The 22,495-nt window shown below is 41.3% G+C and overlaps 1 protein-coding gene across 2 annotated transcripts in view; it reads right to left on the bottom strand.

Annotated features, from left to right (window-relative positions):
• Nucleotides 1-22,495, bottom strand: part of asap2a (ArfGAP with SH3 domain, ankyrin repeat and PH domain 2a) — an 84,031-nt gene that overhangs the window by 56,722 nt on the left and 4,814 nt on the right. The gene's annotated exons all lie outside the window — the stretch shown is intronic.

Raw genomic sequence — 22,495 nt, 5'->3', positions numbered from 1 at the left:
GAAATCGTTACAAAACCTGTGCATGTGCAGTTGTGGGATATAACAAAACTTGACCAGTTTTTCAAAACTAATACTGATGTTTAGCCATGTGACATCCACAGCTGCTCACATCAACACTCTGTTTAATGCATCATACTGCAGATGCTAAGCACGATAACAGACATGTATTCAGACAGTGGCCAACATAGCAATTCTCTCAACTGTTGGACATAATTAGAGATTTCTAACCCTAATAAAAACAAGGAGATCATTCTTTTCGGCCTGGGAATGAAAGTAATGAAAAGAAGCTACGGACTACTGTAAATATAGTGAATTCGTTTGTGCATTTGATATCGTGATTGGATCCAATATACTGTGATCTAGAGCCAATATTAGCATCACAACTCACTAATGCTATTGTTACTGAATGCCATCAAATCCTCAAAGCAAATGTTCCAACATATTACACAACCCTCTCAGAAGACTAGAGATGGTTACTTCAGCATAATAAGACAAACACTTAATTTCAAAAGAAATGCTGGAGAAGCATAATATAATGTGTATTATTGACCCCAGACATATCCTCAATGGTCAGGGATGTACCACCCAGACATCCTATCATCCAGAGACTGCTGGTTCAGTTCTTAGTCTGTGGGTATGTAGGATGACCTTTCCCTTCCCCTCATTAGACAGCACAATGGCAGCCAGCACAGGCATCTGTCAGCTGATATTACAGACATGGGCAGTTGGCATTCTCCTCTGGCACACTGGGCTGGCTGGAGATTTTACATCAGCTATGGAGTGAAAAGAAAGCAGTGGTTGATATCATGTGTCTTGTTTGTCTGCACTCTCCTAGTGTTGGGGCATCATGTGTGACTGGAGTTCAGCTAACAGCTAACAGGGTGAAATCGGACACAACCAATGTTAGTGCAAATATTTGGCCAAAACCAGGGTATATAAAAATCAATGTTAAGTTTATGAGGCAGTATGGATATCTTTAAGACACCAGCTGCTTAAAGAAAACTATAACTACCCTCTTTTCTGAGACTGGGGTTTAAATCTTCATTCTGGATGGAACACAAATATTTTAAGCTGCCGACAAGTACACTTGGACAACACTTTGAGCATTAATCTGCTTTTCTTTGAAGCATGATCAGACTGTCTCTGGATAAGAGTGTCTACCATATGCTGTAAATTAAATAAAGATTTGCGTGCATGATGCCATTTTCTCTAGTCTCTGCACCCCAATGTTTCTGTAAACAATCCTCCTCACTCTGTGTAATCGAGATACAGCATTCGTCGATATTGTGTCATCCCGTGAGATGGTTGATTGAAAAGTACAGCCATACTGCAACAAAGGCAACATTTATTGTACCTTTAAATAGGCACAAGTGAAAAAAGTAAGCAAGTGAACAAGCAGCATTTGGGTTTGGGGTATAGTGAGAGCTATGGGTACAACACATCAGCAGTCAACTCTCTCCCACTTAGCTTCTCACTGTCACAATCAGTCTCTCTCTCTCTCTCTCTCTCTCTCTCTCTCTCTCAGCAATTCAAGGAGAACATATCTAGTGCATTGACGGAATGTTGGCATGTGCGTGTGTGTGTGTGTGAGAGAGAGAGAGAGAGAGAGAGAGAGAGAGAGAGAGAGAGAGAGAGAGAGAGAGAGCGAAAGTGTGTGAGAGAGAGAGGGGGAGAAAGAAAGAGATATTGTGAGGATGTTTCCCCACTGTCTCCAGGTAATTCATTATTCAACAGAGTCCTATAAATATGCTGAAACAATTCCTGCTCCACAGGAGAGAGGAAGCAGGCAGGCCTGCTCAGATTAACTCTGTGTAGAGAGCAAACGCCAAGAGCCCACACTGAGCATAAACCACTCTTTAATCTTCTTCATTCAGTATATTACATTAGCATCAATGAAGCTAAACAATGCGGAAAAAGTTCAGACAGAATTCAGGCTTCAAAATGGCTGCTGCTACAAGTCAGCCTAATGCTACTACTGTTTATAGATCTGCATTATACTCTGGCCTATTTTTATTCATGTACAGAGTCAAACTAGAAAAGCAGGAATATTTGAGGACTTAGGCTAAGTATGTAGTTTGCATGCTAACTAGCTGTACTCCTACATTACTTTCATTGATTCATTCACTCATTATCTGTAACCGCTTAACCAGTTCAGGGTTATGGTGGGTCAAGAGCCTACCTGGAATCATTGGGCACAAGGCGGGAATACACCCTAGAGGGGGCGCCAGTCCTCCTACATCACTTATTTTCCATATTAGCTTTCTAGCTTTAGCACAAAACTAGAGAAATATATTTCAATTAGTGATAGACATTAAAACAACCACAAAACTGGTTCCAAACAGCAAAATTGTACCTCACAGTCTTTGACACTCCTCAGTAACCAAGTTAAAATCAGGTTTAATTTGAGCTAGCAACAATGTTCTACTGTGTATTAGCTTATAGCTTCATTTTGAGTGGCAGCTTCCAAACCCTACTCAAACTTAAGTTAATTCCCTGGGGTTTGGAGCAGAACTTGCAATCTCCAACTCTTTATCTTTACACAAAACCTTTAGTGTACTAGACGAAGCCACACACACTGATTTTTATTCCCCCAAACATTAAGTTCTCATATTAGAACACAGGCAAGCCAAATCCAGCTTTTATTGCTAAGTATTTGTAAAATTTCTTCTCTAAACATGTTACTCAGCAGCTTAGTGAGACCCAGCCCATGCTTTATTTTACTCAGCATTTTGTTTCAGGAGAGTATAGGCAAGAATGGACAATGCTCCACTTCACGGAGTGGCTAATCCAAAGAGGCTAGCACAGCACAAAGGGGGCTTTCTGAGAAAACAAGAGCGCTATAAATAAAAGTCAGAGATGAGAAAAAAGATATCACAAATATAAATTCCACGCAGGGAACTCAGAATGGAAGCCACACATTGACATTCCAGTGTGCCATTCCTTGGGTGGCCATGAAAGAGAAAAAGCAGGGATTTAGGCTCAATATTTAGTTACTCGTCCTACATAAGCACATATGTGGGAACAGTAGGGCAGAGACTGAAAGGGGCGACCCGGACTTGACCCAGAATGAAAGGGACTTTGAACGTGTCGGTTGTGACTCTGGACAGCAGGCTGAAATGACATACTCATCAATAAATTATTCCATGTGCAACATACATTAGTGCCAAAGTATTTATTCAATGCGGTTAAATCTTGTGCTGTTTGGTTTGCTGTTATCAACATTGAATTATTATTAATAATAATAATAATAATAATAATAATAATAATTTCTATATTGTTCTCATAACCAATGTCACTTGGTAGTAGATGAATTGTATATTCATTTATGCAATTTATAGTGGAGCTTATTTACCAGGCGGCTTAGGATTTTACGCTTAGGATTGGTAATATGTAACGTGATATTGACGACTAAAACTGGTATTCATGAACAATGGAAAAATGTAAAAAGACCAAATAAACAACAGAATATTGCTTGTACACATCACTGCACACATACACACAGAGACACACTCTTATTTTTTTACACAGCCAATATTCATTATTTCATATATTCTGCAAAAGTCAGTAAATAGCAAAATTTAGGACAATGTTGGTGATTCTGTACAAGTAGGTCATGCCTGATTTACTTTGTTTTCAAACAACAAACACAAACACATAGATACATTTTGAAAACCATTCCATTAAATGATGCAAAGTACAAAACAGTTAATTAAAAGTTGCAACAGAATTATGCATGGAGAGCTCTTGCTAAAAACAAGAAAAGATCCATAATGGCTACACTAATTTTCAGATTTCAGTAGCAGAGAGAAAGCTCTACACTCTCACTTACAAGCTCCAGGGCTTTGTAGTGAACCGATCCTAGTTTGATGTATAATCCCACTCAAAGTAAGTGCTAGAAGACAGCTATAATAGACTGATTATTGGACCAATCTCTTTGTAATCTGAAACTGTATCTAGGAGCGGCCATTTGCAATCACCTTAGACCTCAGGACTTGATGCATTTAGACACTTGAAGGGCTACCCGATCCCCCTTCTACATCGCTTAGCTCAGTCAGGCACTTAGCCTCAGACATGCTAAAAGGTTCGTTTACACATCTGAAGTGATTGATGATGAGAAACTTCTCCAGCAAATCCAGCAGCTCCATATCACAAAGTTCATGTGAAAATCTACGCACTGTGCTCCAACTTCTGTGATGGAAGAACATTGTTATGCAAATGCACAAAAGTGAGGGTAGCTACTGATGACGGACGATTGTAGACCACAGATGCAACTTTACCTCATCCCAAATGTACTGAATGTGGGGGGGTTAACCCTCCTTGCTGACAGGTTAGTCTCGTGTGCAGCTGCTCCACAGTGACATCAATTTCATATTCTTCTATCGACTCCTTTAGACTACACAAGTTGTACATGTTTTCGCACATTATAAAGAGAATTTTTCAAAAGTCAGCATTTAATATTCTCCTCCAAGCATTTTAGACACAAAATCCCTCAGCAGCTGCCGTCATCAGTGTCAACACCTCCACTTTAGCTCTCATCAGACTGGAAAATGGCTCCATGTGGGGGCTGAGGAACACTCATTGAAGTGATGTTATGACAACTCAGTCTTTCTGGAAGTGGTGGTCTTTATTATTTGTCTGTCATCACATCCCAGTTGTGCGGTGTGCTGGTTATTTTCGGGGTGGGGGTTGTGGGGGGCACTTGAGCTTGGGTGTTCTCTTCAAACATCAGAAGGACAAATGGTTAGAAAAAAGGTATAGGTTACATACGCCATGTTTTGATGATCACAACGATGCTCAAACGAAACCGCAAACGGCCATCTTGCGCATTCATGATCTCCTTAATGTTGTGATCATGGTGAAACTGATCCTGACAAGCAGCTGAACGAGGGGAGGTGGGCTGTAGAACAAAGCCCAATATCACCCGTAAGGTCTGAGCATCCTTAAATCGGTAAAAGGCCTTAGAAACATGACGCATACCGGTCAAACATGGAGATGTCTAAGTAGAGATATGGAGCAGATCCAGCTACTGCAGCTTCCCTCACAATCCACTGAGAGAGATTAAGCAGACAGAGACACGATTAATATCTATTAAGTGTGCTGGGTGAGGTCAAAAATGGACAGAAGCCAAACAATAAACTGGATTAAGCCAGACTGAGATCAGTGGTTTTTGACTCTCTCTCTCTCACACACAAACCAAGTGTTTAGGAAAGTCTTTTAGCTAGACACAGTACAGACATTTATTTTCCAACAGAGAAAATGACAAAAAGACCAACTTCATCATTAAAAAGAATAAATAAATTGTAATTAAATAAATATTAAAAAATATATATTTAACACTTGAAAGCACCTAGGAGCATTTAAATAGCTAAATGAATTCAAAACACTGTGTTGACCTCACACTAGGGCTGTACAATATACCGTTTCAGGATCGCAATCGTGATGTGCATGTGTAGTAATGTCGATTAAATTAAATCCCACATGTCATGCTACAGCTCTTTTTCTGCACAACACACAAGGAAAACTTAAACATCGCTCAGTTTCCATGTGCGATCTGGAAGTGTGTGTGATAGAACTTCATTTAAACCCATTGACGGGTTCTTGAAAACACCTTGGTGTTGTTGGCTGTTAGTGAGTGAGATGCAGGCTCTACATGCACAGCAAACCACCAATCCCAAACATGCCTTACCATCTGACATTAGCCTGGACTCATAGAAGACTATTATATGAATATATTGGTGTCATGGGAGATTTAATTGGAGATCTTGACCCAGAATGAACACCTAAAGAGTGAAACTTACGAACCCAAACACACTGACACTTACATCCTTCTACCAAGCCCTGCTTATGCTATAGACGAGTAAATGCTGCAAACTCTAGAATCTTGTAAGCCAATTGCAAATAAGAGTCATAGCCACTGGCGTAAAAGCATGCATCCTGCCACCTCTATTACCACCACTTCTTATCATTTTTAGGACAAACACCAAGTGTTCATAATCGGCCTGGCACTTGCTTGAGTAAAAGACGCCAACTTTTTGGTTGAGCGACTGGACAGGGAAGAGTTAGGGGCTGAATGGTCCTGGTTTTCTGACGTCAGGCACCATCTGCACCCTTCCAATCTGGAGAGAACAGCATCACAGAGGTTGCCAGGCCTTCACTGGGGGTCACTGTGTCACTCTATAGCCCAACAGCCACCGGCAGATAATCCACGCTTCCACAAGCGGTCGTGATTTACTGCTGTGACAACAACAAACATATATATAAAAATGTACACGGGATGTCATAAAGCAGTCAGTGTTAAAGGGCTTAAGTCAGAATACATGTTTAGCATTGTTTTGTCTTTCGAAATAGCAGCAATATAAATCTTATTCTTAGGTTTTATGAATAAAATTCTCCTAAACAATAAAGTGCTTATCCAGAGCCACCACCACCACCCCACACACACCAACCCACATCCTGCCTGAGTGTCTGCCAGCATCCTGCCTCCACCTCTGGTCACCAACCCTGGTGAAATTATCCAACCACCACTAGCCATCCACTCCAAAATGGCTGACCAAAGCAAGTCCCACATCTGCTGTCTGCCTCTAAACAAAGCCACACTTGCTCCTCTCGCAGATTTAAGACACTTGCTCCATTTTGCACAAGGCTTTAAAATTAAAACATGGACGAGGGTGGAAATACTGTATGATCTCCTTAAAACAACCCCGCTAACTAACCCCACCCACCTTACACAGGATCCTCCCAATTTAAAATAGCTACAAGTCTTCTTTTCACTACAGTGGCTATGCAATCCAAAAGAGCTAAGATTCAGATTACTAGGCAGCTGTTGGTGTTCATGTGAGCTTGTTTACACCTTGGAATAACTTGTGCTTTACATATGGATCACATCTGGACGTACTCTGGCTGGTACTTTGTACCCACTGTGACCAAAGTGAATAAAATTCATGTCAAATAATTTATTTTAATTTATGTCCAAATTGACTTGGACATTCACATTCTTCAATGATTTTCTCCAACCTGCAATAGTCAACAGATATATTTCCATTTATGTGATTGTATGTGGACATAGAACACATATACCACTACATTTTCAAGAACTGTGTCCCACCAATATTGTATGTAGTTGTAGTGTACTGTAGAGTGATCTGGTCATAATCTAATCTCAATGTGTCCTGGGTGTGTTTATACCTTGTTTCTCCTGTGTCAAGGGAAAGCCAAACATCGCCAAATGGTGAGGGCTGATTTTTTTTAATACCTGCTCATAAGCCGAGTAGAGATTAAGCTGTGATGTGTAAATATGACTGGCCAGAGAGTGCTGTCACTCATGCTGAAAAAAAAATCTAGGTGCAAGTTACAAAAAAAAAACACGTACAGTCAAGCAGAGTGGGTACCATGCAGTGGAAAAGTGCCCAAACTGATCCTAAGGGTCCCTATAGTTAAAGGCAGGGAGGAGGAGAAGATTGGGCAGAAGCAGAATCAGTCAGCATACAGAATGCCCCCCCCCCCCCCCCCCCCACACACACACACAATTCAAGCAACACTTCTTATGTCTTGACTTCCAGTGCTTGGACCCCAAATAAACAAAAAGAAGGAAGTGTTCTCATGGCAACAAATTTGTGAATAAAAAAAGTTGTGGGTTTCCCCTCTCTAATGAGACGCTGGGATGAAGCAAGGGGGCTCCTCAGGACAGAAAAGCTGGAGGGAGTTCTATGCCCTGGAGATCGGAGATGACCCGACCTCCATTGTTTGCAAATCCACAACTATTTGATGACGGCATGTCTAGTGTGAACCGGCCCCATCCCCCCATCTCCGCCCTCTCCGCCCTCTCCACCCTCTTATATTAAGCTGAGAAAACAAAGCAGTTGTGCTGGCCAGGCATATTTCAGATACTTTTCCTGCCCCCTCACACTGCACTGGATCCCAGTCTGAGCTCCAACGCCAGCCAGCACCGCTCCCTTTGAACGAGGAGGAAGGGGAGGGGATCTACTACACTACACGTGCCTTCATGGTGTATATCCCCATTCTACTTTCATCCTAAAAAAAAAAACGAGCCACAGTAACCACACTTTTCCTCTCCTTCAGGGCACTACCACAAAGCAGGTTGAACACGGTGCTGAACCACAGCCAAAGAAGGCATCTAGAATGCTATTACTCATTTCACTGCAGGGAGAGAGAGAGAGAGAGAGAGAGAGAGAGAGAGAGAGTGTCAGAGTCAAATGCTTAACATATAAAGTTCAGTGAGGTTCCAGATGTTTCAGTTAGCCAAATAAATTCCCCAGAATGGAATTGAGGTATAGCTGTTTTAGGGCATACTGCTGTGACACCAGACACCACTGCAAGTGTGTAAAAGCCTGCATTAGGATATTAGGACTGATCAAAACCAATTCATTTTGAGTACAGTAATGATGGACACTAATGTCCCATATTCCAACAGGAAATGGAAAGGGAGTAGAGTGTTCTACTTCCTACATAGCGCACTTCACAGATTATAAACTAATACTAATACACTCAGACAGTGCACTTAATGTTAGACAGTTTTATTATCCGGCATGTAATACAGTATTTTAGTGCAGACATCATTAATTTATGACCTACACTGTGCACTACGCAGTGTGGGGGGAGATATTTGAGTTTCAGCATTTGACAGCTTTGCGGCTGCAGCTTGGTGTCATAGCAACAGTTCATCACATCCTGTAAGCAAGAAACTGTGTAGTACATAGTAGACCTATATACTGTATAGTATTAATGTACTGTACACAACTGGGACACAGACACTGTCATTCACAGCATTGATCGAATGCCCAGGTGAGGTCTACGTTTCCTAGGATCACACTGAAGCGTGAGAGAGGTCCATCCTACTGGGATTGATCATCTGGGATCCAACCACCAATAATAGGGCCAATGCCTAGATGGCTGCACCACTCAGGAGGCCAACGACAGAACTGCTACCTAGCAATTAGTCCACGTTTGGCCTGTATTTTATTGCTGCACACAATGGAAATAGTACAAAGGTTAATTGCAATAAGTACATTGACAGTTCTTCAGCAGCCAAAATGTAATGGTCATAACCGACCCCTTGATTTGTCCCATTTAAGGTCCATGGATAACATTTACAGCTGAAATAAAGGTGGAATTGCAAGGAATGTGAATTGTAGCTCCCGTCTATCCATGTAACTCACTGTCCACAGTGATGCCCAGGGCAGTGAAGCGCTTGACCGCGGTCTCAGTCCACTGGCTGCTTCACAAAGGCTTTAGTCTTATCCTTTAAGTGTGAAAATGGCCTGTTAGAATATGAATTTCAAAAAGGCAAACGGCGACATGACATTTGTGAGATGCTTCACATTGAGCAGGAGAGGAGGGCTTCTACTTTAATGGGAAGCATGAGTGTGTGCTCCATTAGCATGATTGCAAAGAACAACCCCCTCCTTCTAATGCTATTGGGCACCACCTTGTCTCCTCCATCAGGCCGATGGGATGACAGCAGGGGTCTATCTTCCAGGCGCAGATCGCTGCTCTTTCTACCTTTATCTCTCACACACACACAGTCAAAAGGAAGAGTGTCTTAAAATGCCACGATTTCCATAAGTAGAAGCGCTACTGTCAATTCCAGGTGTTTAGTGGCAACTACAAAGCCGTGTGTGTCACTCATCTCTAATGTCGCCTTATGGATTTACTTTGCCAGAAAGCCTTAACCACTCTAACACACTGTAAATGTTCAGTGACTGCAGTTTTATAGGTTTAGCCAAATTATACCGTGCAATACGGACAACAAACTAGTTACATACCCCAGTAAAATGTTTCAGTGCCCCACTAAAATCACAGAGGTAAAAAGTCAGTTTGATCCTGGATGAGCAGAACTACACAACACACCACGCAAATTCACTACAAGCACTACAATTCCCATAATGCCAGTGTCTTTATAACACCTGAGTCTTTAAAGTTTTCAGTCAGAGCCAGTTTACATGTTTTTGCAGGGTTTATTGGGTATTCGCAAATATTTAAAAGGAAGTCAGCCATGCAACTGCTCTCCGGGCTCACCGACCGGGGCATGTGCTTACTGCCCCCTAGTGTTCACCATTGTGTGTGTAACTATGTGTTTCTTTGCACGGATTGGATTAAATGCAGAGTACAACTTCCTCTGTGTGCAAGCACTATAGCCGCTACAGGGATATGTTTTGGTAATAGCTTTTAACTGTGTAACCTAGCAATACATATTACACCACTAACGCAAACAATCTGACATTCCCTCTCCACTAAAAACAATGGTAAGAGCATAAAACACCAACCAACAAAACTTCTCATGAGCAGGTTAATTTTAAACACTGTCATAACGAATCATTCAGTTCTAGACAAAGTCATGTTAAATTAAACATTCTCATGATCCTCATGTGTATGTCAGAGGGATGTGGATGCAGAAGTGAGATTTACACAATCCCTGCTTTTTTCATAAACAAAATGACTGCAGTTAGATACAATAGGATTTAGTGTTCATTAGTGTAAACATAGGATTTTAACTAGACGCACAGATATTGAATCAGAGGGTGTACCACCAAGCTCCTCTAGAATCTGTATGTGCCCCAGTACAACAAGAACTGTAGAAACGCCCCCGGCTGTAATGATACCGTTACATATTTAAGGCCCTATGAAATCTATGTTATTTTTTCCCAATTTCCATTTTACTGTTTTCTCTATATTCTTTTATGGATGTATTTTTCCACCATTCAGATGTGTGATCCAAAACTAACCACTCAGCACCACTGCTTGACCTCATGCTCATGTAGCGTACGTCATTAATCTTCATAATTGGACTACCCCTTGGAATACACCTGCCGTTTTGATTTTCGGTAGTAGTTCCCCAGAAGAAATCACCCTGAAGCGAAGGCCACATGGCACAGTCTGGCGCCCTGTCCATCTGCACACCACCTTGCGATGTGAGAGGAAGGTGAGCCAGAAATGAGGAAAGCTGCTACTCATTTAGAAGTGTACAATCGCAGCACACACCCCTCCTGTAGTTGACTGAACTCGGGCTTGGGCTGACCGAGAGGAGTAGGGCAGGGTTGAAAGACTACAGCCTAGAAAAGACTGCACTAATGGAGTGTAAACAAAGACCAGGCACTTTACAAAGCCAGTGGTTTTCTGAAGGAGGAAGAGGCGGATTTATTGTCCTCTGAGCTCATACCCATTCCTATTTTTTTTTTTATTCCCAAGACATGACATAAGCTGGAGCTGGCTCCAGGATAATAATAAAAATGACTGGTTTAGTTACAGAATGTCATGTAGGCTGGGAAAGAGAAGGAGTGGTGGTGTTTATTTGTGTCCGATTCTGATAAGAGTCTGTGAGTAAGTCTGCTGATAAGAGCCAAGCTGATCATAAATTGGGATGTTATTACAATAACATGACCACAGGCCCCAGCTGAGTGATTTCACAGGGCATGATAATACGCTCCATTAGCTAAAACACGGTTTATTAAGGCTGTGAAGAGAAGGTGAATGTGTGTGTGTGTTGTGTATGAGGCTATATTGTGGAACAACGGCAGGGTCTAGTCTCCCACAGTGTCACAGAACTGACCTAAGCAGCAGCTGATGAGAGGTGAACAAACACAGGCTCTCAGAGGATGGCTGCTAATTACGCCATAACAACAAGTGTGCTGTGTTAAAGCTCTGCTCACTCACCTTCCCCCATCTCTTCTCCATTCTCACACACACACACACACAGGTTTGGTTTTTACTAATAAATGTTAAAGCTTTTTTGTGTATTAAAAAAAAAACATTTTATGGTAACTGTTGTGTGGTATTAAAAAGGAAAATTGTCATTTTATTCAACAAAATATAACCTAAAAATTAAGTATTAACATGCTACATCTACAATCACTACCACTGAAATCACAATTTTTAAAGGCGTAGTCCACAATTGTAATCAAAAAACACATTTTATAAAATTCAGAACATGTTTCTTTACTGTTTTGGCTCTCATCTGATTGCACTGGAAACCAGTTTAATGTGTTTCCGAAGCCCCAGTGTCTGTAAATTAGTGAAAAGACAATTTGGCTCTGTCCGGAAGGCTAGGCTAGGCTAGGCTAGGCTAGGCTCTCTCTCTCTCTCTCATATGGCAGAGGCATCTGGAGTAATTTTGGGCAACTGAGAGAACTCAAAACGTTGAAAAGCACAAAGCAATATGAGGATATTGCTCTATTCCTGCTCCATATGTGGGTACTATTGACTTATTTTTGCTGTTTTGGATCAATTAATGTGGAAACTAACTGAATTACAGACAGTGCTACAAAACTAAACAGAGTTACAAATGAGTTTCTGTGTGAATTCGAACAGTGAATAAAAACTTACAGACAACTTACACTTCAGCCATGTACAAACAACAGTTGTTTTTTTCCTCTTAAACACACTGTTCCACCTTAAAGACACTTAGATTCGGAATGCAAACAACCAGAAAGAACTGCAATTACCCACAATCGTAGACAGTGATCCAATAAATTCTTCTCACTCGCCATTTTCAAACCATTTAATGTTTAGCTTGCTTTTTTGTTGAATAATATCACAATTGTCATTTTTAATACTACACACCAGTTACCATAATATGACAAAAGAATTGGAGAATGTTTGAATTTTGAAATACAGTTATACGTTACACAAATATGTTTTTAAAACAAGGAAACTTATTTTAAGTGGATGTAAAAAACATCTTTAAATGGTCAAATTTCTCCTGAGAATGTACTAAAATACACATTCAAAGACACACACACACACACACACACACACACACACAATATTGCTAATTTTGTCAGAGAGAAAAAAACCCCAAAGCAGAATCTCACTGTGTTGTAGACTGTGAAGCTCACTGACGGTTAATCTCAACAAAGACCTCATTGTCTGAGCTGCAAATGGTGCAGCACACGCGCACACACACACGCACAACCACTACGGGAACTGCTAATATGGAAGTGCTCGGTGGGCCAGCAGCTCGTGCCTGTATTGACACTCAGCCTTGAGTTTAACTGAGGTAATTAAACCTGTGAAGAGAAAGCGGAGGAAGGTGACTCCCCTGTGTGTTTTCCCATCACCCAACACAGTTTTACACCAAAGGCCTGCTCCAATTTGGCAGAAGAAAGGCACTTGTAATCAGGAAAGGCCTTTTGCCCTTCAATGTCCACTTCAAAAGGAAGCCCCTCTTTTATGTCCCTGTGGGTTTTCATGCAGCAAGGTACACACTTCATCCTCCAACAAAGGAAACCCAACACCAAGGTCAACCACCTCTGACCATTCTGAATCCTACACGCGCCATTTCAAAGACCGATTCGCCAAAAGAGTCTCCAGTACGGCTGTCGGAACATCAGGCCAAATACTATGACCTTATTTACAGCAGATTGTTTAATGTGTGTTGATTATCAGGACTATATCCAGATAGAGATAATCCACATCCAAATAACAGGTGTGAATACACCCAAGACCACTTCAGGATGGAAGTGTAAATGTGTCAGGTTCTCCACACCACAGTAGACACCAAAACCAATGGGATCCAGGCCCGTGAGGAGACTAGCCATGGAGGAAAATGTGGACCAACAAGTTAGGTGTTATTAGTAGAGAGTGGAGAATGAGTGGACACTGTTTACTGAAGAACAAGGTGAAAGGGGGGGTAACAAAGTACGTGCAAGACAACATATGGGCTACATGAATTTGAACAAATGAAGAAAAGGTGGTGTAATAAGGAAGTCATTGAGGAGGATATGAAATGAACATGCACTTTGGAACGATACAAGTAAGGAACCATATAATATTTATATTTTTAAATAATACTCAAAGATTTACTTCAAAAGCATTGCATTGTTAATGCACCACGCACCAACAGTCTCCAGGGAAGAATGAAGTGATTCACCCTGAAGGCAAAACACCACACTTTATCTCTCTTTGCTTCTATTTGAATACAACCATCTGAAGAGCCAGAGCATGCCAACGATCAGGGTGTGCCCCCAAACCATCACCAGGACAAACCCGACACCAGCAAAACTGGTCAAACAAGTCAAAGTCAAAGCGGCTGCAATATTTAACACCTGAAACCAGTGTGTTGGCTTGAGTAAATTAGAAGCGGAGTCAGAGTCATTGACTCATCTCTTGCTCATAATTAGAAACTGCTGCGTGTCGGTGGAGAAGCACGGTCGAAGGAACAGGCAGCAGATTTCGAGACCGGAGCAGACTTTAAAGCAACTGCTGGGTGAAGTTTGTAAACAGCGGGGGGCTGATGAAAAGGCACTCGATGAGGAAATGAAGACCAAATGTGTCTGACTGATAGGAATCACACATGTAAACAACAGCCCTCAGCTCCCCCCACAAACTGGAGCTTTGCCTGAGGACCGGCATCCTCTAGTTTTGACTGGATCTGCAGTAAAAAGAAGAGACAGTCCACATTATTACTATTATAATGTATGTTCTCAGTTGTCGGTGTGTCCTCCTGTAGCGCAGGGGAACTCCAAAAAAAAACCCTACTTTCAAAAGAAAATCCCATATAGAAGAGTGTGCTGCTTAGTTAGTTTTACTCTGACAGGACTTTTTAGGCTGGATTTGAGAAACCAGTAATGGAAGCTTAGGTCCATCTCACATTTTATCTCACAGTTTTACTGCATTTTCACAAAGTGTCCCAACTCGTTTGGAAATGTGGTGTGCATTATTAGCTGCACTATTAATTTTAAAGCATTTTTGTTTGTGTAACGTATAACTGTATTTTAAAATTCATTGTCCCACTCTTTTGTCATTGTATGGTAACTACTGCAGAGTATTATTTAAGAAAAACTGTTATTTTAAATTTGTGTTATTAATGTGCTAGGTTCACAAACGCTACCATCTTTAAATCATCTAAACCAATCACATGTACTTATGGATACAAAATTATCCCCAAGAACAGAACAAATCCATCCCATGCTTTTGCAGCATAGAAAACTAGTTTTCATAAAACGACAAAAGAGCAGTAGAGTGTTTGAATTTTGAATTAATATGTTACACAAAAAAATCTGTTAAAACTTACAGCCGGACGTTGCGGCCAAAATTTATATCACAATATATTTCTTAATTTCTTAATATCGATATGAACAAAAAAAGCCACAGAAAATCAACCAAGAAAAACAACCTCAACCTCTTGGCTTTGTTAATATTAATATTTTTTAATTAGCTTTAAAATTGGCTGCAATAACCTGATGGCATCGCCCTCTAATGACCGTCCAGATCAGGCAGTGACAGATGCTGTAAATAATGTATATTGACATATTAAAAATGGGTTTAAAAATCATATCGTTATTACTGAAATATTATATATTGCGATATATATATATATATATATATATATATATATATATATATATATATATTGATGTTGAATTACTGTCCAGCTCTACATGTACACAAGTAGATATTTAAGAAACGAATCACTTCTAATGTTCGGTTTCTATCAGTACCACTGTAAACAGTTCAGGGATTACCACGTTTATTTAGATGAGGACTTTTCATATGAATCCACTCTGACATTGTGAGGCTTATGTGTTTTTGGACACTGTACGACACACTGCTATCCGTCACAAATCTAACACTTACAAACCTACATAGCTAAAAACAGTAGGAACCATCACTTCTAAGCCTTGCTGGTGGTGTAGCGTAACACCACTGATCTCCACATGGCAGACCAGGGTTCAGTTCCCTGCTTTGATATGTACACCCCACCAGAGTTCTTAGGGAAAAATACAAGCACTCAGTAAAAACCTGGACATGTTCGATTGCACTGAGTTGCAGAGCCTGGTGTTTGATGTTTCGTGAAGCTGTTCTTGTCACTGGTTTGTTGCTGAGAAGAAAAATGTTCAATTTGTGTTTGAGATTGGAGATGAAATGAAGAAGGGAAGGGCCAGTAAACCTTCACTTCAAGTTGCATCAGACTAGAAACCGTTTTCAGCCACCAGTCGTGTTGTGGATGATGGAAAAAGATGCTGAGTAAGAGGTTGAATTTGGTTGAAGCTCTCTTTTAAACTCCCCTCAGCTGGAAAAGCTCAGGGAGGAGCGCTGTATTGTTGGAGCTCAGATGGCAGGGCTTTGAAGTCAGGCAGCAGTCTGATTGCTGTTTAAGGCCGGGACCGGCTGAACGGCCTGATTTCTGTGGGGCCTAGGGGCTCTGCGCTCGCCGGGCATCTGCAGGCTTTCTGCGCCATTAAAAAAAGTCCTTAAAAATAGAACCCTTGCCAAGCAGCAGGGGGTCTGCCAAAGTGGGGACACGCAGGTGACATCTGTGCTTGTTTTGCCAGTCTACTGGGTTTCTCTTTCCCGCAGCAGGCAGAGGAGAGCATCTGCTTTTCAGCTTTATGTTTTTACTGTGGCAGAGTCATATAAAAAAAATCACAAAATCAAAGGCTGGGATGAAGCCAAAGGTGCTGAGTGAGCGCTTGATTTATTAGTTTATAAGACATCAACCCTCCACCGCTGTGTCAAGGAGAGCACCTGTACCAACACAGCTGCAGTAAAGGGAAACGGCAGGTGAAAATACAAATGAAATGGTCAAATCACAGAGGAATCTCAGCAACGGAGAATCCCATGAATTCGATTATTGACATGACTCAAAACTGATGTACAATCTCCTGTAACATTTCACCTGATGCAGTATTAATATTGTATATCTAGTATGGCCTCTCTATGTACAAAGGATCGTAGATGCCTCCAGACAAGCAGTTACTTTCAAATCTTGATTATTGCAATTACTTGGCTGTGATTTTATGTGCAAAATCTTATTATAGTGCTATTACATTTGATCACATTTATTAAAGTAATCATACATACAACACTATATTCAATCTACTAGTATGCATGCACTGCAAATTAATCAGCATAAGTATTAGGGATGTCCCGATCTGATGTCAAAGATTGCTTTCAGGGACGATCACAGCATTATTTTACTGATCTGTATCTGCTTTACTGAGCTCCATTGAGTCCGATCCTCTGTTTCCTCTAGGCAGCAAGCTCAAACTCCCTCCTCCTCCTCCTCCTCCTTGAGCCAGTCGTGACCAATGTGAATATTCCTTCCAACAACGGAGTTTCTAAAATGTAACACGCTTTGTAAATGTTGTTGTGATCTGCCTCTACTGGCCCCCATTGTCGGGCATCATCAAGTCTCCTCTTCCTGTATCCGTCATTTCAAATTAAAAGCCCTCTGCAGAGTTTTCATAAAAGTCTGTAACAGCAGGAGTAAGTCGAACTGTGGTTTTTATATATTGTGGCTGTGAATGTTAAGCTAATCAAGCACTTCAAAGTGATACTGGGATTATATTACTTCTTTTAAAATGTTCTATACAATGCTGCATTAGGTGGAATTTATATGAGCTCTTTGTGAAGACACCTTTTGTTCCTTTGTTATAAAAAAAAAAAAAAAAAAAAAGCAGCAGCTTGGATGCTAGCAATTTCTTCCTTAATGTGAGACATTCAGTGTTGAGCAGAAACACTGGGCTGAGTTTAGTAACTATAATGTGCTTGAAGTGTGCACTGTGTAACAGCACCATGTAGGAAAATATAAGTATCGGACCGGGACTCTGCATCGGCAGATACACAATATTAAAAGCCTCAGAAGGCAGGGTTGTTATCCACAAGGCTACATCAAAGTGTAACGGCTGTTTAATGAAGAGTGATGCAGGTCTGTCAGCCCACACTGACCCACACCAAACCAGGGCTGGCTCCAAACTTCAGTCATACATTAGAAGCCATTCCCTCACACTCACCGAGTCGCCTCTATAAGCCAAAGTGACAGCACAATTACCAGGCACCTTTGGGAAAGTTGTCATCCTCTGTGGCTACAGCAACAAATCAATGAGAGGAGTTCATTAATGAAGAGGCACCACTTGACAGGCCACAATGGCCTTGAAAAGGACTTGTCCCTGACAATCTGTGACAGACCCCTTAACCTCCCCCCATTAACACTACACAGACAAAGGCCAGTAGCACTTCTGACCTGTCCCAGATCAATGCCCAACTCTCCGCCCAATTAATGGGATTTCCTCCAGCCCACGATTCCAGTGTCTCCAGTGATTCCAGTGGGCTTATCCATGCCACCAAACGGCCAACATCCTATAGCCTGGAGTTGGGGGAGATGATGGGAGCTAATCTATGACGACAGGATCATGACCTTTCCCCCTCCCTCTCACAAGCTGTGAACGTGTGAGCTGATTCACAGCAGCGCAGCTGTTTCACAACTTAGCGACCCATAGAGAAATATTCAGTGCAATCGTCAACTAATGTTTTAAAACAAAATAAAGTAATGGAAAGACTCCTTCCTCACTCACTCTTGTATGTTTAATAGTTTGGTGCTGGAGCTGTGAGGCTTTTCCTAAAATACAAGCCAAGAACTTCCCTCAACCCACTCAAACCAGATCCAGACTGCGCCACCCAATCATGATTCTCAGTTAGTTAAATATGTTAAGCTCAAACTCGTACCAAACCAACCGAGGAAGAACTTGCTGGAAAAAGGCCTGGTGCTTGTATGCAGTCCTGACTCTGTAAATGGGAAAGAAACAATGTCCCAGTCTGCAATGCCTCAGATCTCTCTCTCTCTCTCTCTCTCTCTCTCTCTCTCTCTCTCTCTCTCTCTCTCTCTCTCTCTCTCTCTCTCTCTCTCTCTCTCTCTCTCTCTCTCTCTCTCTCTCTCTCTCTCTCTCTCTCTCTCTCTCTCTCTCTCTCTCTCTCTCTCTCTCTCTCTCTCTCTCTCTCTCTCTCTCTCTCCTGAATGAACATAAACGTGAGGGGCAGTAGCTGTGAGAACAATCTTTTTTTTCCAAAATCGTCTAACACTGCCTTTAAGCCTTTCTTTAACACTCACAGGAAAGACTGTGAAGTCCTATTGTTGCCGTTTGAGGGGAGGTATAAGACCTTTCATCCCAGTCAGGCCCTGAAGCGGACCTCAGTGGACGGGGTGACAGTGAGGTCAGGACAGCCCTGTTGGTGCACACAGAACTGTTTGAGGCAGCGGGACTGATAATCTTCTTAAAATGTTGAAAACTGGCCACGTTCACCAGCGTCCTCGGCTCCCGAAGCTACGACCGGGCAGCTGATTGACGCAGGTGCTAATGTCATTAAACTCAGGATTGCCTCAGCTTTCTTAATCCCCATTCCATACCTTCCTCCCCTCCCACCTGTTCCACTGAGCAGCTGTTCCTTCATCTCCACCGGCCTGTTCCTGCAAGCACCGCCTGGAACAACACCAGGGAGCCGGCAGCATCCTAGGTTATGGCTTCCAGCTTCCAGCTGAACGGGCCACGGACCACGCCATGTGGTGAAGGACAACCAAGTCTAGGGCTGAAAGGCAGCCAAGGACACAGCAGTTTCTGGTTTAAAAGTGTGATAAATGTATGATTATTGTCATCGTACTGTAATTTCCGTCAATACGATGTTATACAGATATCGATATAAACAACAACAAACAACATAACCTTTTTGGCTTTGTCAATATTAGTATTTTTAAACTAACTTTAAAACTGAGGCCAGCGTCCTGTAATGAACGTCAGTCAGTGACAGATGCTGTAAATAATGTATATTGAAATATTGAACATGTGTTTAAACATCATATCATTGTTATTGAAACATTGGATATTGCGATATATTTTGATATTGGATTATTGTCCAGCCCTAATCCAAACCCTCCTGATGGTGGATGATGCTCACCAAATCGCTACACACCAAATCCAAAACAAATGTAAACTCAATAAACAACACATATACGATTACATGTGATTTTCTCTTTGTGAATGTCCAGTATTATCTGGGGTTGTGATGTTTTACCGGTTAATAAACATTTCATATTTTAAATCAAGAGTGCTGTTGATTTAACAAATCCATACGATCAAGGAAAACATCTGGAGAATATTCTGGAGATGGCCGATGTAGTTCCCAACACATTTACTATGTACTTATTTTTATTTTACAGAATTCTATACAAGCACCACGTTTATTGAGAAACAATAAATAATGCCAAATAATAATAATAATAGTAATCTGAGGTGCCTAACCCTTTTGCCCAGTACTTCACTTCAACCATCACCTAGCGTCGCTCATGGGACACTGTTCTCAAGCCATAAGCGTTTTGATAATGGTTTACTATTCACTTCACCTGCTGGAGCAGAGAGGGCAGTATTAAAACAGCACAGTGGCGAAGGAGGAAAAAAAGTGATGCAACACTGTAACATCATCTGTAAGTCCTCCAGAAGCTAAAAATGCCATTTTGAAGCCTCTGTGCTCTAGGACGGCGGGTCAGCCACAATTCTCCAGTCTCCATTCAGTTGTAAATAGCCTCCACCAAGCCTCATCCTTAGATTGAAAAACAAATGGCAAAAATTATCTCAGCAGGTGAAATTATGTCATCTTTCTCATTATGAGATGTTTCCTATGGAACACGAATTACGTTTTTGGTTCGGGATCTTGGGTTTGTGTAACGTGTTATCCCCGGTCCTATAGTGTGTGCCTGCCATTTTTCAGTCTTCGGTGGTGTGAGATGTCCAGTCTGTTAATTATCAGCTCGTCATGTCGGGTACCTGAAGCTTTAGATAGATTCTGGCGCCAAATGGAAATCAGTTTCTAATGGTGTCCCACAGTCCCAGGATGAGGGAGGGTTAGTCTTATTTGGGGGGGGGGGTGCTATTTTTAGTACAAATACACACTCTGTAACAATATGTTTTGATAAAAACTTAATTGCTCTTTAAAGGTGTGTTATTGCATTATAATTAGATTCAATTAGCATTATGTCAGAGGCATAAAATGGTCTTAAAATGACAATAATGTCATTTCTAGGACAATACATTGACCACAATAAATGGCTGTCGAGACTACACACTCTGTCATGTTTTCACTTAATGTGATACTGCCTTTTGCAGTCAACTCAGCTCATAGCTCGCTGGCTTGTGGTAGTCATTGTAGGAATGGGACCTACAGTTAAAAAAAATCTAACATGCTACAGCCCACAGAAGTGAACCCACAATGTAGCCAACAACGTTAACTCAGATACTAACAAGAGACCTGGCCTGGACATTAACCACAAAAGCTGTGTGAGACCATAACAGCTTGTAGGCGGTAATCAGCACAAGCCTCGGCACACAAATAGACCTATGACTGATAAATAATACATAAACAAAAGCACTGCTATATTGGGCACCTGCCATCTCAGATTAAACACAATAAAATGAAGCAACAATCTCTGGAAAGAGGTGCCACTAACTTAACATTGCCTTTCTCGGGCTGCACCGTGGGGGAGAGACGCTTTATAAATCACATCCAATAGGGATGCTTATTGATCTGGAGGCCACTTAACCTTAATTCACCTTGCTTCAAGGCAAGGACGACTAAAGAACATCCAATAACCACATAGAACGGACAGCCCAGTTCAGAGGCATGAGGGCAGTATCCTGTCAGATAACACAGTCCATGTAATGGATACAATTTTTCACAGATTGTGGAACCTCTTTGCATCTTTGGTTCTGAGATACTCTGTCTCTCTAAAATGCTCTTTTTATACCCAGTCAAGTGACTTAGCTGTTCCTCAAGCTCATTGTTTTTTTATTAGTACCACTTACTTTTCCAGCCTTTGTTGCTCATGTCCCAACTTTTTTTGAGTTGTGCTGCTGCTATTGAGTTTTAAATTAATTAATATGAAAAATATGTCTCACGTTTGACATCTGATATGTGTTCTATGTTCGACTGCACGATTTGAAAATCACTGCATTATTTTGTATTTACAGTTATGTATATTTTACCGTATCCCAACATTTTTGGAACCGTAGTTGTATATTTTACATGCAACAGTTTTACAGTGACTCCTTCATTAAAGAAGCCTGTTTTCCATGCCTAACAGTGAAAATCATTTTTAGATGCTGCTAGTATGCCTTATATTATCTCTGAAAATCCATATTCAACTCTCAGTGTCAGGCAGCCCCCTCTGGGCCTGGGGGAGCAGTTGGTGTTTAGGTGTCTTGCTTAGGGCACTTCAGCCATTGAGCTCAGGGGATGGAACCAGCAACCGCAAGCCCACAAGTGTGTTAACACCAGTTTGGCATCAGATCAGAGCTCAGGAAAATGAGCCTTGAGTCATTCCTAGAATCTATTTAACTACAGTTACACTGAAGTTTATTACTTCATATCCACTGAGAAGAAAGCTTTATAAAATCAACGCTCCAATTCTGACATTAATTTTACAGCTGATTTTAATGGTGTTTCCAGGACGTGTTTTATAACAGTCGACCTTTATTAACTTGTCATTCAGTGTAATTGCTTTAAAAAAAAGACATTAAACATGTAAATACCTTTTAGCTCTAACAATTGAGGAGAGAGAGAAAGTGGTAACTATGTCCTTTGAGAGACCATCTTTTACTAACAGCATTAAGACAATTATATTGTTATCTGTGGATGCAATCATCTGCATCAGTTCCCTTCTGTATTATTTTAGCCTTTTACACTATCTGTACCAGCCAGTGGCAGCTGCCAG

This window comes from Hoplias malabaricus, chromosome 1 (assembly GCF_029633855.1).
Source record: "Hoplias malabaricus isolate fHopMal1 chromosome 1, fHopMal1.hap1, whole genome shotgun sequence".
In the NCBI taxonomy this organism is placed as follows: domain Eukaryota; kingdom Metazoa; phylum Chordata; class Actinopteri; order Characiformes; family Erythrinidae; genus Hoplias; species Hoplias malabaricus.
This window is presented reverse-complemented; position numbering and strand designations above follow the sequence as displayed.